Source organism: Crocuta crocuta, unplaced genomic scaffold (assembly GCF_008692635.1).
Source record: "Crocuta crocuta isolate KB4526 unplaced genomic scaffold, BGI_CrCroc_1.0 scaffold274, whole genome shotgun sequence".
Classification (NCBI taxonomy): Eukaryota; Metazoa; Chordata; class Mammalia; order Carnivora; family Hyaenidae; genus Crocuta; species Crocuta crocuta.
The window spans coordinates 4,171,246-4,185,849 of NW_027530222.1; positions in this window are offsets into that span (position 1 = coordinate 4,171,246).

Consider the following 14,604-nt stretch of genomic DNA (forward strand, 5'->3'; position numbering starts at 1 on the left):
CACGATGCAGGTGGGATTGTTATCTCCACTTAGCAAATGGGAGACCTGAGGTCTAGAAAGGTGTATGCCTTCACAAAGGTCCTCTGGCCATTCAGTGGTGATCAAAGCTCAGTTCTCTAGTTCCAAAACCAACACGCTTCCCTGTGTCTCATAGCCTAGCAAGAGCACACACCCTGGCGTGTGTGGCTTATGCTCACACAGCCAGGGACTGTGCCTGGGACAAACACACACACATACACACACACGAGTATACACATGGCCACACATGCACTGCTACACAGAGTCGGTCACAGACACAGACTTGCTACACATAAAATTGCCCAGACACCCAAACACCTAGATAGACATGTACTCATGTGCAAATACTCAGAGACACATGAGCAGGCTCCTGTGCACAAACTTGCAGCCCCAGAAACAGTCTACACCCACAGACGTCTCTGTTCCAGGGAGCTCCCTGACACCCCCTCTCCCACTGAGTCTGGCTGCCCCTTGCAACAGGAGGATGTTGTGTTACTTGGAGCAGCCAAAGGAAGACAAGGAGGGCTGGAGGGGGCTCGGGAAGCTGGTCACATGGAGCTCTTCCCTGCTAGGGTGTAGTGGGCACGGCATAGGCCGTCTGTCTCTCTCCCAGCGGGGACTGCTCAAAGACAGGGCTGTCTTCCTAAAGAGGCACAATGATATGGGCATGAGCTCTTTCACTTAAACCTGAGAAGCGGCGACGCTGAAAAGAATGATCACAGGATAATTCATTCCAGCAAGAATATAAGGGCTTACGATTTAACTGCTATTAACCATAGAGACCGGAACAGCTCCTGCCCCAACATGGGGGGAAATACTTTTGCTCTGGAAGTCAGCTGGGAGGCAAGACTTCCGGAGCTCTTGATTTTATGCACCGTCGGGGCCCCCACATTGCCTTCCTGTTTGCCCGGGAGAGAAGGATGCATCTGTTGCTGATGGTAACAGGTGCGGTTTCCAGGTACCAGGAGAGATGGCACCGAAGTTTTGGGCCCGGGAGGCTTCCTGAAGTTTCATGCCTATGTATGGTGTTGTTGNTTTGTGATGCTGCCTCTGCTGGAGTCTGCCACTGACATACCCTTTGGGTTTGGAGAAATGGCAAGCACATCATGGCTTTGGGCTGGCTCTGTCCAGAGCCCTGGGGGTCCACAGGTCCCTGGGAGGGGAGCAGCCAGGAAGTAACACTATAGAGAGCCGAGACCGAGGCCAGATGCTCTCCACACACTCACACCGTGATGCCCTGTCCTTAGATCCCTGTCCCAGCCTGTCATTCTGCCTCCGGTTGTAGGGACTTGGAAGGAGGCGCCACTGAGCTCAATTGCGGGGTGTGGGCGGGGGAGGCCAGATAAAGAATGGCACACTGGTAAAACTTGTTCTCCCCTCCAAAAAAAAGGTGGATTTTGTTTTCAGACCAAATAGGGCACACTTCTGATTATCCCTCTGCCGACAGCCTTGCCCTTGGCCACCAGTTTCCACGAGGCCAGTTTGGTAGCTGGAAGGAGCTTCGCAGAGTCAGTAGACCTGGCTCGAGTCTGCCCTTACCTCTCATCAGCCGTGCACATATAGGGAGTCACGTTAGCTTCCTCAGTTTTATTCCATTATCTTTAAAATGGGCATAAGAGCCTCTGCCCTGCCCACCCACCTCTACGCTTCCTACGGCAGCGGCTTGTATTGATTGAGTATGTGTGAAGCATGTGGGAGATACTCGAGGTCAGAATGCTCGTGAAGACAGGCAGGATGGAGACTTCCAGGCCAGGGCCAGGGCTGCCCACCTGAGGGAGAGTGTTTCAGACCACGCTACCCCCTAAGTCTTGGGTGGCACCTCACCTTTGTACAGCTCTACTGTCTCTAAACTATTTTCACATTCAGGTTTCCATTTGAGCTTCACAACAGACCCAGGAGACGGGCAGGACTCTAGTAGTGTCTCCCTTTTACAGATGAGGAGACTGAGGCCTAGAGAGGTAAAGGTAGCAAGTGGCAGTGCAGGGACTCAAGCCTCCTTGGTCTGATTCTAGGCCTAAAGCTCACCCCATGCTGCTAGGCAGGGCCACTCAAGGCGAGGGACGTGCTCCCTCCTCTTCCTCGATTTTCTCAATGATACATCGTAGCTCATCATTGCTGGATTCACCTACACCTGCCTCGTCCCCTCCCCGCACCCTCACAGCATCTCCCAGAAGGCAGTGTAGCACCATGCTTACAAGCGCGAACTCAGTTTCTTCATCTGTAAAATGGGGAGACTCCCTAGATCATAGGGCTGTCCAGATGCTTACGGTAATGAATGTATGTCAGACACTGAGAACAGCACCGGGCACGCAGCAAGTGCCCCATAAAGTTGGTGATGTGGTGTTTGCAAGCCTGGGCCTGGCTGCGCTAGCTGCCTTGCCTTGGCCTGGTTTAGAGAGCATAAGCAGGCCTTCCTTTGGCGTCCCCGGGATTGTCTGAGCTCACGCTGTCTTTTCCTTCCCCCAGTGTGTGCCCTAGTCTGGCTCCTTGTTCAGATAAAGGCCTTCTCCCCAGCCTTCACGTCCCACGAGTTTCCAAATCCTGGTGATCACATGAGGTCCCACCCTCCTGCCCCTGTGCTCCCCTCCTCTCCTGCTGCCAGCCTGTTCAGGCCTCACCTCTTGCCCGGATGGCTGCTTCCCCTGCACTTCCTGTCTGCCCCCTCCCCCAGCCCCACATGGTTAGCAGGGGCCTCCTTCTCACAGGTGGATCCAATCACCCCAGGATCAGGCCTCCCGTGGATTCCTTCACACCCTCCTGAAAGCTCCCCCCTCCACTCCACCTGGCATACATCTGCGTGTGCCTTTTTTTTCCTCCCAGGCTGTGGGGGGACCCCAGCCTCATCTAGTCTCTGCAGCCAATTCAGGGGTCTGTGATACATGTGGTATCCTTCAGGGAACTGGATGGGATTGCGCGGGGGGGAGCAGCACGGCCCCTTTCCATCTGCCAGGCAGCCGCCACACCTTCTCCCTTGCCCTCCTCTCCCTGCCCAGGAGGCCCAGAGTGGTGGTGGCGATGAGCAGGTCCTGTGACTGTGTGTGGACAGTGAACAACAAAATGCCAGATGCCGGCCTCTCCTTTTTGCGAGCATCCCCAACCTTAGGTTGTTTTCTTGGGATCACCTCCCTGAAGAGCCACCCCATAGCTATGTTTTAGGATGTAGCAAGCTGTGTGAACTTGGGCAAGCTGTTTAACCTCTCTGTGCGTCAGTTCCCAGATCTGTAAAGCAGGATACTAACAGTGCCTACAGAGAGATTTAGGGGAAGAACTGATACCCTCGTATCACCCCGATACCTAGTATGTTGCCCTGCACATAGAAGAGACTCTGTATTTGTTGAATAATTCATTGACTGACACACAAAAGCATGAGCTAATGAAATAGAGCACTTATGGTGGAATTGCAGACATCTGCCTCTGTGGGATGGGGTGGGGTGTGGAAGGTGCCCATGTGCCTGACAAAATACCACAGAGGCCATTGTCTATTCTCCTGACTAAAGCGGGGCATTGAGCAGTGAGGCTCTGGGGCCTCCTTAAACCTCAAGAAGGTTCTAGAATTTCTGGAGCAGACATGGGCATGGTGGGTGGAGACCTGGGGACAGCTATGCCTTCTGGTACAAAGAGAAGGGCTCAGCTTAGTTGGGGGGCTGAAATTGGTATTCTTGGAAGGCTCCAAGCGGATTGAACTGGGAATGTAGACTATGAGAATAATGTGTCTCTGAGAGCATGCTGGGAAAGAAGCCAATCTGGGTAGCTCATGCTGGCTGCCATGCATGCAATTGAATTTCCCCAGAATGCTTCTGGAACTCTAGGAGAAGGAAGCCTGGGGCCCTTTGATATGGCGGTTAAGATCCCGTTGCAGAGATTGAAGTGTGGGTAAGAGGGGGAAATATGGCTAAGAACTCACCAGCAGTAGCAACAGAGAAGGTGCTTCTTGTTTCGGCCTGCGTGTGCCCTGGGCGCTCCGGCTTGGTCAGCTCTCCATGGCTCAGGGCATCTACTGGTCTCAAGGCAGACAGGACGACTGGCAGGAAGGAGGCTGCCGGATTGATGCCCGGGACGCAGAAATCCTATCCTTCCATGAAACAGGATCGCCCTTGCTCTGTCTTTCTCTGGAGGAAGCTTGAGAGAGAGGATCCGTCAGGGTCGGTGGGCAGGGTGAAGGTACAGGGCACCGGTGGCGACCCGGGCAAAGTGAACTCAGAAAGGATGACCCTCCACCTTCATGGCCAACGGTGCACAGATCAGATACCGTCCGGGACGCTGAGTTACTTGCTGGCTTGGGGCACTTCTGTAAAGCCAGTGATAACATGTAGGCACAGAGGGTGGCGACGGGTGGCATTGTTACCCCCAGCCTGTAGGACACCTTGCCCATAAATGGGTGACAAAGTCAGGCATTGTTTTGCTGGGGTCCTTAGTGACTCCTGGCATTGAGGTTCTTATGTGAGGTTTCCCCCCAATGTACTTGTGAGAAGGGCCATGGTGTACAGCTGGGGGCTTGCTTTGGGCCCGTTGGATCTGGGGGCTGGAATAACCTTGACCCTACTAGCTGGAGAAGGGTCCTTTCTCCACCCCCAATTAGAATCCCTTCAGCCTCCCTGGGAAAGCTCTGGCCTGGGGGAGAGAGGACCCCTTGCCCTGGCAGCCTGGCAAGGAAGAGGGAACTTCCCCAGCTCCCTGTCCCTGCCACCCTGACGGGCTTTATTTGGGTAACAGCAAGATGGAGAGGCAGAGAGGTAGAAGGAGGCTGAGCTGGTGTTAGAAGACTTGGTGTTGAGCTCTACATTTACTAGCTGGCCACCTTGAGCATCTCCCTTAATCTCCCTGAGGGAACCCCACGTGATAGTTTTGCACATAGGCTCTGCAGCCAATTGCCTGGGTCCAAAACCCAGGCTCAGCTACTAGCTGTGTGACCTTGGGCAAATGATCTAACCTCCCTGAGCCTCCATTTCCTCATCTATAAAACGGGGATGGGAAGAATAGTACATCCGTCACAGTGTTGCTGTAAGATTTAACTGTTCATATGTACAAAACAGATCGACGTCTGCCATGGTGAAAGTGCCTATGGAGATTGTGGTTTGGCTTTCAGGGATCCGTGGATGCACAGTGTACCTTTACTCCGCAGGAGGCTCTGCTGTGGAGACATCTCGGGATAACAGATCTTTTGCTGCTCCTCGTGGTGGGGGCTGCCTCATTTTCCTACGTACGAAGCACGGAGCAGCCCAGTGCTTTGTGGGTTTCCATCTTGAAGAGGAGCTGATGCCCCACAGAGCCTGGTGACCTACCCATTCCTTGAGTCAGGGTCTGAGTTCTGGCTCAGGAAGTGTTTGTGGCCCAGCCTGAACGCGCTGGCCCCACCACAGCTCAGCTCCCTGGGACAGGCAACACGGCCAACACAAAGGCCGTTCTCATCAATAGCTAATGAGCCCATCAATAAAGGATGCCCTGTCAGCAATGTCCTCCCGCTCCCTCAGCCTTTCTCTTCCTTCAGAGTTCAGCTTCCCCTTCAGGCTTGCTCAGTTGGCCTTGTCTTGAGGGTCCCCGAGGGTATGGGATGCAGGATGGCTGGCATTTATCCCGCCTCCCAGAGGGCGGCCAGCTGTGCCCAGGACTGCTCCAGGTCACCCCATTCTCCCACGGACCGGTCCTGGGATTCTGTGCTGCCCCTGGGGAGTAAGTCCATGGTCGGGCTGGGAGCAGGAGACAGAGGGAGGGACAGGGAGTGGGCTGAGATGGACTGCTCATGGTTCTGCCTGGGGAGTTAATATCGGTCAGATCCATCATCCGAAAGCGGTGAGTGTGGTCGAGTATCTTAGCACGTGTGATTGAGCCAGGACTAGGGGCGAGAGGTTTCTCCTGGGCCAGATGAGTCAGACGGGCCAACAGTTATTTATTCACGTTGAGGACACCAGCTTTGGTTGTGCCCCCATGTGCCCAGCACCCAGCCAGGAGCTGGGCCAGAGAGCGGGGTCCATGGGTGTGGCTGAAGCTGTGTCTATGACAAAATCTTGCAATTTGCCACCTCTTCCCTGGTTTTTAGAAACAGTTTTATTTAGGGGCGTCTGGGTGGCTCAGTCAGTTAAGTGTACGACTCTTGATTTCGGCTCAGGTCATGATCTCATGGTGTGTGAGTTTGAGACCTGCATCGGGCTCTGTGCTGACAGTCAGGAGCCTGCTTGGGATTCTCTGTCTCCCCTCTCTCTCTACTCCCTACTCCACTTGCCCTCTCTCTCAAAATAAATAAATAAACTTTAAAAAATAGCTTTATTTAGATAACTGGCATACAATAAACTGCACATACTAAATGCATATAATCTGATAGGTATGCACACTAGTATACTCACGAAAACATCACAAACTACCAAGATAGTAAACGTCTCCATCACCCCCAAAAGTTTCTTTGATTTCCTTTGTTATTCCCCTCTCCTTCCCCTCACCCCAGCTCACAATGAACTACAGGTCTGTTTTCTGTCACTGTAGATTAGTTTTATTTTCTAGTGTTACATAAATGGAGCCATACAACATGTACTCTTTTTCTGTCTAGCTCTTTTCACTCAGCAGACTTATTTTAAGATTCATCCGTGTCGGTGCATGTTCATCCTCCCCTTTGTAGTGCTGTGTCGTATTCCATCGCGCGGCTATAATGCACAGTGTTTATCCCGTCATTTGTTGATGGACATTTGAGTTGTTTCCAGCTGGGGGCTGTTGCAAATAAGGCTGTTATGAGCATTCATGCCCCAGTCATTGTACAGACTTATGCTTTTGTTTCCTTTGGGTAACGTGGGAGTGGAATGGTCCCTACCAGTCTGATAGAGTTAAATGCCCGGCATCTGCAAGCAATCCCAGATTGGCTGAATCTTCCAGAATTTCTCCAGAATACTCCTGGGTTCTGGGAAAGGGTCTTTTTTTTTTTTTTCCTCAAAGAGAGAGCAAGTGGACAAGTATAGGTACCTCGAGGACACACAGAAGAGGCTGGGGGAGAGACGAGAGGCTTCGTAAGTGATCGCAGCTGAACACTGTTTTCCTTTGAGTCAGCAAGCTACGGTCCTTTACAATGTCACTACCGGGGATTGACAGCTAGTCCTTAGCTTTTATCTCCAGGTTGCCATCCCGGGGCACACTGTGGCCAGAGAAGAGGTCTGGTTCAGCCCCCCGGGGCACCAAGGGGGTATGTGGGCCCGGGGGAGATGCTAATGGCAGGCCCCGCATGCTAGGGCAGTTGAGTGAGTGGAGGTACTGGTGTTAGCTGTGACGACATACAGAGAGCAAACTCTCCCTGTCTCTCTGACCCAGGCCCCTGCCATACTTTGCACACAGTTCCATTTGGTGCCAAGTAACCCCATCCCTTTTCCCAGCCAGCTCTGAGTTTGTACGGGAGCAGCTGGCCTGGGGTACTGGGGTGCCCCCTTCTATCTGGGTAGCTGGGCTTAGCCTGGCTGTGGCTTGCCCCCCCCATCCACTTATGCTGAGGGCTCTGAGAAGTGGCTTCCAGAAACCAGAATCATAGTCCAAGAGGCATGGAGATGGAGGTCCGCTGGCTTCTCAGCACCTCCAGTGACTGACTTACCAATTGGTTACATCGTCCATTTATCCAACAGTCAGTTACTGGGCACAGAAACCGTGCTGGGTACTTGGGTTATAGAGGGGACAAATGTGAACATCCTTCAAGGTGCCCAAGTCCAAGGGGCAGCCCAACAAGATGCCAGCAGCAAGTTCTGCACCAGGGGATGAGTGCCACTTTGCAGGCAAGCTCCGGGGTCGTGGGGGGCCTAACCAGCTTCAAGGGTCTGATTCCGACGGGCCAAGACAGGCATGAGAGGGGTAATCTGCAGAGCATAGGACTGGAAGGTGTCCTGAGAGGAGGGCCCCGTCGTGTGTGAGCCTAGGATGGTCTCGCCCCGCCCCTGCAGCCCTGAAGCCTGCTGTCTGTGGGCGATGTCTGCCTGGGGTGCTCCTCGGAGAAGACCGCTCCCCCTCACCCCACTCTGCTGCTAGGTAGCCTGTAGGCAAGATGGGGTGAAGGGGGTCATGGCTAAAGAATATAATACCCTAGGGGCGCCTGGGTGGCTCAGCTGGTTAAGCGTCCAACTTCAGCTCAGGTCATGATCTCATGGTCTGTGAGTTTGAGCCCTGCATCCGGCTCTGTGCAGACAGCTCAGAGTCTGGAGCCTGCTTCGGATTCTGTGTCTCTCTCGCTCTCTGCCCGTCCCTTGCTTGTACGCTGTCTCTCTCTCTCTTTCAAATATAAACAAACATTAAAAAAAATAACTTTAAAAAAGAACACAATGCCATAAATGTTGGGTGAGAAGCAAGGCTTTCTAAGGGTAGAAAACACAAGACTCTCCTGATCGCTATAAAACTATAAAAAAATTCACCTCGCTTCTTTCTCTTCCTGACATTGCCTGTCTTCTCTGCTCTCATTGGCAGAGAAACTTGTGATTTTTGTCAAGAGTCCACTGAGAAGCTCAAAGGCGTTTGAGTTGTGTGTGCAAAATTCACAAGAGGCAGAAGGTACAGGAAGCAGAGCTCAGAACTGGTTGCAAGAACTCACTGAGCCGCTAGGGTATTTACAGCAGCTATCATCTGTTGAGCGTCTGCCCCGTGCCCTCCATTAGGTAGAGTATCTCATTTGATCCCCTCCCCCCCCCAACAATAGTAGTAGGTGCTATAATTATCTCAAGTTTGGGGGAAACTGAGTCGCAGAGAGGTTTGCTTGCTCAAGGTCTTACAGCTCCTGAGATGGTAGAGCTGACATGTGAACCCAGGATTGTTGGCTGAACCTGTGTGCCAAAGGTATGTGCCACGCACCAGGCGGCAGGCGGGCGTGGGCTCTAGGTGGGACCACCTCTGCCTAAGGAAGTCTGTGAGGGCTCCCTAGGGAGGTAGCACCAGAGCTGAAGGAACAGGGCTCCAGGCTAGGAAAAAGACATGAAGGGGAGAAGGCACGGAGGGGACCTCTCAGTACAGTGGTTTGAAGGGCTAGCAGGGAGGCTCTCTAGTGACTAGAGTGTGGCATGCTCAGGAAGAGTGGGGTCCAAGTTACGCAGCGTCTACACAGGCTGTAGAGTGGCGGTGTGCACTGTTTGTCTCCTGGGGAATCTATAAGTGGTTTCTTCCTGCTCACTCTGAGGCCGGGTGACAGGAAGGAAGAGGAGCTGAGGTCCAAGACCCAGGGCATTTACAATGCATGGTAGGGTGAGTTCTCCCCGCCCCTCCTCCTCATTATTCCTACAGCGTTTTCTTTCTTCAAAGGAAATTTTGTGTGAAAGTCCAATATGTAAACCAGATAGAAGCTGTTCTCCTGGAGCTGGGGGGTGGGGTGGGCATCCCGAGCCTCGCCTGCTGGGCCCTCAATTCCCTGCTCCCTGGAGCCTCTTCAGCTCCTTAGAGCACAGTCTGAAACCCACTGGCTAATGTCATCACTGCCCGATACTGCCCACTTGAGGTATGACCCGCCTGGTGGCCCTGGTCCCCCTCCTAGATACATCCTTTGGCCCCTTCTCCCCACTGTGCAGGCAGGTGACACAGTCCAACTTGGTCCTTGCCTGAGAACCTGATCCCATTGCTCTCCATCCTGACCTCTGGCTCTATTACCAGCGGCCGCCGGGAGCAGGGCCTGAGGCCCGGGGCCTCCATCTGACCAATCGGACCCTGAGCCATGAAAACTGAGCTCCCCTATCAGGTCCTGGGACCTCTCAGACTTCGGCATGGGCTCACCCTTCTGACCTAAACTCCCATGTAGAAACTGGGACAAGACGATGAGCAGGGCTATGCGCACCCTGGGGGAGCCTCCCTTGCCCCAACTGTATACATTGGGACAAATGGAGAGGGGTGGCCTGGAGGCAGGGGGCAGAGTGAGTCAAGGTGGGGGGGCGGAGTGAATGGAAGCTGCTTTCTGCACGTCAGGGAACAAACCACCATCTGGTCGGAACAGCTCAGCCTCATTTCTGTGGTGCAGCCCTGCTCCATCTCTCAGCACCTGAAGATATGAGCGGGTGCAAGCAGCCTCTCTTCCCATAAGCACGTGATTGCTCAGCACCGAAGGAGTGCCTGGCGCAGTGCTCAGTGGGGGAGGCAGGGATGTAATGGGGGCGGGAGGCAAAAGGCAACAAGGTGTGGATCCATGGAAATCTCCAGAGCCGCCTCACAGAAGGCCAACGGGCCAGGATGGATATTGCATGCACAGCGCCCAGCTCTGAGCCTGCTGCCTGGGAAAAGAATGGAAGTATTTGCAACCAGATCACAGAGGGGGGAACACTTAGGTTAGGGTGGAAGAGGCAGGTAAGAAGATCTCGTCTCTTCAGAGCAGCCTGAACGGAGTCTTGTAGGATAAACGGGATCTCGCGAAGCAGAGAGGTTTGGCTCATGGATCAGAAGGGATCTGGAGAAGGGCATTCCAGCCATGTGCAAAATGGCACATGCAAGGGAAGGCACGCAACTGTGGGGAAGCCCCGTTCACCTGGCAAACCCCCAACTCGGGAATGTCCTGCCTACGTGCCATCAGGGTCCCTTCAATACAACAGTGGCTAGTGGAGAGTTACTCCGGACTCAGACAGACCCAGGCTCAAATTCTAATGGTGTGGCCTTGGCGCATGTTTGAACCTTTCTGAGGCTCCATTCTTCACCTGTAGGGAGGAGTTTGCTTCACCTATAGGGGGAATAGTGACCCTTTGCTGGTCTGTTATGATGCAAGGGTGACATGAATAATGTAGTCTCAGGACACAGCCCATGGGATTTTGCTCCTACTCCATCTATGAGGGGCAGGACCTGAGACTCAGAATTTTGGAATTAGGAGGTTTTAGGAGTGGTCTGCTTCAGCCTCTTATTAATGCAAGAAGCTCTACAGCAGTAGAGAGGACATCCAGACTCTGCATGAAGCTTCTGGGCTTGTGCAAGGGTCACTGGCTCACCACAACCCCGACGGTAGCCGACTCTGACCCTGTCCCGGGGAGGGGTAATAAGGGGAAGAAAGTGATGAGGAGTGGTGACCCCTGGCTCATAGATGCAGAGACTCAGAAGGGGACTTGGAAATCACCGATCCTAACCTGAATTATACAGACATGGATGCACAGGGCTGTGACTTGCCCCAGGCTCCCCACTGACTTATTCATAGGTCTCCTGACTTCCCCTTTGGCTGAGCTGGCACCACTCAGTGACACCACAGTGATCTGACCAACCCCTGCAGGTTCTGCATCCCACCCCCTTACCCCCCAGGATCGAGGGCTGCGTGCTTGGAGGGTCCTGCCCTGTGTGTCATTCAGATCACTGTTACTGTCCTGGAGCCCTGGAAGTGTGGGACGGACCAGGCAGGGCTGAGAGCTGTGACTGGGGCCTTGTCCCTGCTGGCTCAGGGACATTGGGGCAGAAGCAGCAGACTGGATCAGGCTGGTGGGACTGGTGAACCCACTGACTGGGATGGGCTAGGCTGGCAGTGGGTTCAGAAAGGATGTCATGTTGAAGAGGCCAAAAGGTATACAACTCCAGCTGAGAAGTTGGTCTTGGGTGCTGGGCATAGATGGGCTGGGTATCATCACTGGGCAGGGCCCAGAGACCTGATGGGATCCTGGCATAGGAGGAGCCATAGGTAGGAGCCAGCTTTGAAGAACCAATTGTTCCCGATTCAGGGGGCCAAGCACTGGCAAGAGGGAGGCAGAACCCCGTACCGGAAGAAGGGCCTGCTGGCTAGGTTCTTGGACACGGGCTCAGGCCCTGGGAACCTGGTAAGGGGTAGCTGTGGCCTGGCACAGTAGTAGGGCGGGTGGCCTCGCTGTGGGAAGGGAGACTGTGAACACTGGGCATCATGCAAATCAGGAGCAGGCTAGGCCACGGAGAGCAGAGCCTCTAACCACGGCTCACAGTGGCTCTGGATTAGAGGTGTGGCCAGACGACTGGAAGTCACCCTGGACCAGCTCAGCTACTCAACTTGCTGGGTGACCTTGGGCAATCCCTTTACCTCTGAAAGCCTTCATTTTCCATCTGCGAACTGATAATAAGGGGATAATAAGGGGAAATTGTGCCTTCCTTACAGGTTCTTTGAGTGTTAAAATAAAAGCTACATGACTTTGTACTGAAGTGACAAGCCGCCTCTGTCTCATCATGAGGTCCCTGCACCTGTGAATCCCCCAGCGCAGCAGTCACGTCCCCCAGCTTTCAGGACGGGGCTCTGGCCTGCCGTGCAGACTGAGCGAGGGGACAGGCCGCAGCTGAGGCCAGCCTGCGGGGCCCTGGCAGCAGGCGAGGCTGCAAGGAGGGAACAGCCTGGTGATGGATGACGCTGCCAGCCCTTGCCCATCTGGCAGCTTGAGCGATTTGCATAAAAACAAAGACAGCTCCAGCAGCATGAAATATTGATGCTCTGAGACTTTCCAGAGTGGCGTTTTGGTCTGGCGCAGTGAGGGCCTGGCTCCTGGCCCCCATGGTAATGGCGCCTCCTGCCTTTTGAGGTTGGTTCCTAGGGGCTGCAGGAAGGGAGGGCGCACCAGCGGCGGAGACGGCCACCTGCCCATCCTTGTGGACAGACCTCAGTCTCGGGTTTCAGGTGATACTGACTTTCATCAAAGCAGTTTGGAAAAAACCACATTGGTTCAGGTTCTGAGTGGCTCAGTTTCTTGTCTGATGGAGGCAGATGGGAGCTCGGTGCCCTCGGCAGGCCTCGCTTTCCTCCCTGACCCTCACAGAACAACCCACTGACCAACTGGCAACCTTCCAAGAGTGACAGGGTGGGGAGGGAGAAGGCCCAGCTCTGAGATGGGCAGGTGTGACTGGGGGGGGGACACCCCCATCCTGGGGGGGGGCACTATTGAAAAATGCTCACAGAGTCCAACTAGTGTCTTATACGGCAGCCCTCAGGCCCATACTTCACATACCCCTCTTCTGACAATGAGGCAGCGAGCAAAGGTTGGAAGCCAGCTGCGGCCCCTGCCCCCGGCCCCCAAATCTAAGGTGGAAAGGGGAAGGTGCTTTACCCAGATACAGACAGCATTTTGGGCCTCTGTCCCCAGGGCAGGGCCAGGACTCTGTTTATCTCTAATTTGGCTTCTCCCAGGAGGTGGGGGCAGTAATATAGAATCTGAGCTCCCTTCTTAGCTCTGTCCCCACAGGCGCTGCCTTCTGGCCCAGACCCCTCCATCTCCATCTGCCAAAGGAGTGTGAACATTCAGCTCCAGCCAGATTCCTACCGCCAGAGCAGGCCGGTCCTAATAGGTCTCTCCGTGTGAGCACCTCCAGGCCGTGGGCCAAGGCTTAGTCATCTTTGTATCCTCAGCTCCTGGCACACAGGAGGCACCTGAAAAATGTTTGATGGAATTAACAGAGTCTTGGAGCGCGGGGCGGGGCAGGGCTTCGACGGACCAATGGGGTGAAGGAAGCACCCGCAGGCCAATAGCAAGGCATGTTAGCTCCGGGGAGGTTGGTAGGGGAGGTGAGGGGCTTGCCCTCTTCCTGGTTGTTTGGCAGGAATCAGTAAGCTGCTTTTCGGCGCGGGGGGGGGTTGAGGAGGGGCGTCCCACCTTTCATCAGAGCTATAATTGGCCAGCATTTGGGGCTAGGATGTGTATGTGTGTTTAAATTTTTATTTATTTATTTTTATTTAAAAAGCAATACATAGAATAGAAAAAGTGTGAAAAATAGAAGAGCATAATGAAAACAACTACCATGTTCTCAACTAGTTGAGTCATTTCTTCACGTTCTTCTTCTAAATGTGGCTGACTTGGCTGGGATAAGGGTTGGAGAAGTACCCCACCCCCCAACCCCATCCTGTGAGCAAGTGATGCCAATCCTGCACCAACCTGCCCACCCCTTGGCTCAGGAAACCCTCCCCTTGGCCTGGTGTTTCCCATTCCACTTGTTTAAAATTAGAACGGTTTCCCCATTATGGGTGGGCCCCCCCAAGGTCTTTGTGAATGGGCTGAAGAACCCAGATCCATTTGGGTCATTTTCTTTACCTTTGTTTTGTGAGCCAGCACTGGGCCAGGACACTGACTGATTGTCCACTCAAACTGCAGTGTGGAGTAAGGGAGTAGGTGAGTGGGGAGCCTGCAAAATGGAAGGTGGTCCTGCCCAGTAAGAAAGACCATTAACCTAGGGCCTTCTCTGAGACCAGAGATGTAACATCCACTTTCTGAGTGCTTACTATGTGTTCCATGCTGTTTGAAACACTTCACAAATGTGAAGTTATTTAATCTCTCATAAACACTCTTCATTTATTTTTTATTTATTTAACAAATAGTTATTGAGCATTGCTATTGACTTAAGTTAGAGCCTTGTGGTCATTCTTGACTCCCTCCCAGGCCCTATTCTCTATATCTTTCATCTCGGCTTCACCATTCCCTTCTCTGCTGGTCACAGATGCTTTGAGGGGGCCTTTGCACAGGAGCCTCTGGCTTTTCCCGAAGTCTTTTCTCCACACAGCATCCTCCGTGATTGTTCCCGTATGCAAATCACATCTGTCACTCCCCTCCTCAAAATTCTTCAATGATTCACCATCTGCTACGGTACAAAATTGAAACTCCTTTTATGGTGTATGTGGCTTGTTGTCCCCGAATATTGGCTCTCCCTTCTTGCTTAACCCCATCATTTTTGACTAGGTAT